We start from the raw sequence: 3,017 nt of genomic DNA, 5'->3' as shown, positions 1-3,017 counted from the left end.
GTTGGGGCACATTTTCAAGTACAGGTACCTCAGGAGTTGATACCTCTAGCGGCAGGAGGCCGGAGTTGAGTTAAGCTGATTATGCATGCTTTTTTACTGCTATGTTCAGATAGTGATTATGTTTTATGTCCAGTATATTGTTATATGATCTGAGACTTTTGTTTGGCTTTGTTTTCTTATTTAGTGAGCATGGGAGTTGTCCATGCCACATTGATATCAGTCATGTTTGAGTTTATTTGAGTTGTATAATGTGTCAGGATATTATCCAGTCTCCATGTTGTAGTTCTGTGACTACATATACAGCTATTTATGCCAGGAGGTTATTTAGTTAGTTATTTATTGCAATTTACATACAGGCGTTATTTTGAAAAGAATAAGTAAGTCAACTTGGTTAATATAATATGATCGTAATTGGAAAGAAAAAATTTAGCTTCTGCACTTAATTAGCTACGCTATTACCATCTGTATGTTAATACACCGGGTGCACACGGGGTATTACAAGCGGCAACACCGATATAGTGATATTCATCCCCTATAAGGGAACATATTAGGCTTGCAGCCCTCAATGATACATTGGCGCCGTCTGTCGAAAACTGTAAACTCCAATTTTCACTCTCTTACCGAAGATCCTGAGGAAGATGAAGCTTCAGATCATTATGATCAGACGCCACATGGCAGTCATCACCCGGAGGACTCATCAGCCTAGAGCAACCACTCCAGAGGGACATGTCCAAACAGTACACTGCAGCTCCCCACCATCAATACAGTTAGCCCTAGCTCCTCGTGTCGTTGCTACAGCCCTCCCACCAGCTCAACCCAGACTGGACATCCTGCCACCTGCCGCAGATTAACACACTAGCCATGCCATGTAGGAAATGCGAAGAGAGATCACCAACCTTCGACAAGCTGCTTATGCAGGCAATCAGTTAGGTGTGCAAGAAGCGTACGGTGAAAGCTCCACCCCAGCCCCACCACCGCCACCCACCTTCCAGTACGTTGTGCCCCTACTAGTAACAGTTGCCCAACATGCTGCTCATGCCCCTATCATCCTTCAACAGCGCCCTCAACCCTAACAAAGCCAACCGGTCTTCGTCTACAATAACCTTCGAGTACCGATTGCCACTAGATACCCTCATAGACCTTACACTCACCAAGCCGGTGGCCCCCATCCCATGATACCATTGGCCGTTGTAATACCATTACATGGCTACACAGTACCACCAAATAATGTAGCCGCCCAAATACAAGGATCCTACATGCTCCTAGGCGCCTCACAGCAATATAATGATTTCATTGCTTCCCCTGCCCACTCCTACAATCAGCTTGAAGCGTTACAGCCCGCCCCAACACATCTAGGTCACTAAAGACAATACCCAACCACCCATAACGCGTCTGATAACCCATCTGAACGTAATAGACCCCAACCGACATTGTCTGACTCACCCTCATACCTCTTAGCTTCAAGGGATCATCCAACATCTCTATTTATGTTGGAGACTCTGACCCATTTGAATGGATACAAAAGTTTGAGGTGGCCATGACCCTCCATGGTGAGATTGACCTCCTCATGTGTCGAACTTTCCCCACGTTACTAGGGGGAGAGCATTGACCTGGTACACAAACATGCCAACCAGGAGTATATTTTCGTGTGATGATTTAGCAAACAAATTTCAAACTCAATTTGTAACAAGTCAACCAGTTTCAAAGTCTGTTCACTCACTCGAAAAATCCACCAGCAACCAGGTGAGTCCCTCACATCTTTCTTGGATCGCTTTATCAGAGAATAGGGATCTCATCACTTGGAAACCATCTGATATGGCCGACATAGACCCAGAAATCTGTTATCACAAACTATCCTCTGACCATCTGATATCCTATGCGCGACATCCATAAAGCTCGGTTCAGACCTCCAGAAGATCATTGATGCAGAAGTTAAAAGACTCTATGATGCTGACTTTATCAGAGAAATTAATTACACAACTTGGCTAGCCAACCTAGTCCTGGTGAAAAAGCCCAGTGGGGTGTGGAGGATGTGCATAGACTACACATACCTAAACAAGGTGTGCCCCAAAGACGCCTACCCTTTCCTGAGTATTGACCAACTAGTGGACAACGCCTCTGGTTTCCAAATGCTCTCTTTTATGGATGTGTATTCTGGCTACAACTATAATAAACCTCACTGTCAAGTATATTAAACCTCACTGGTTTCCAAACCTCACGTATTCAAGTAATCGGTAAAAGATAAATCATGTAATTGACATGATAATCAAGTTAAAAGTACAGTTCATGCCAGACAAGTCTAATGGGACCCTAAGATAAGTATAAGGTATGTGTGGGGACATAGATGTCATTATGTGAAAAGTCAGTATTAATTTGGTAATTGACCAAGGTAAAGTCAAAGGTTGATTTTGATGGTATAATTAAATTCTAGGATTAATTTCATGGATTCAAAGTGATCTTATCTTGATCAAACCATCTCTAAATTAATTTCTAAAAATTGGTCAAAGTAAGAAAAATTAATAACCAATGAAAGTTGGTTTAGGTCAATGTGGAACGCAAAGTTGTTAAGTTAGTAACATAACTTAACTTTGTGAATTCTTTGCATACTTTTTTATGTATGATTGATTCCTTGAGACCTTGTATGCTTTATATTCTTAAAGGTTAAAGTTAAGTGTTGACTAACTAATAAGAATCAAGGTTGACTAGTCTTAAACAAATGGACCACTGATTGTTAAGTTTGAAAGTCTTAAAGTGGTCAAAATGCCAAGTATGCTTTCCTAGTCATTCTTGCACATGGTTGGACAGTTTCTTCTTGTGAAAAGGACCTAGAATGTTGTAGAATAAGATGACAAGGCTAGTGTTAAGTTAAAGGACCAATAGAAAGCTAGCAAGTGTGTAAAGTTGAAAAGTGAAAAAGTAAGTAACTTTGTGAATTTTTCCTAAGTCCAACCGGTTATTCTTTGTGTCCATATGCTCCACGGTCACTTCTCTTTTTTTTCTTCTTCTTGCCATGGCCG

The sequence above is a fragment of the Gastrolobium bilobum genome, unplaced genomic scaffold, assembly GCF_033153095.1.
Source record: "Gastrolobium bilobum isolate Gb01-03AN ecotype WA unplaced genomic scaffold, APGP_CSIRO_Gbil_v1 utg57242, whole genome shotgun sequence".
NCBI lineage: Eukaryota > Viridiplantae > Streptophyta > Magnoliopsida > Fabales > Fabaceae > Gastrolobium > Gastrolobium bilobum.
The sequence above is the reverse complement of the archived record's forward strand: the minus strand, read 5'-3'. Positions refer to the sequence as shown.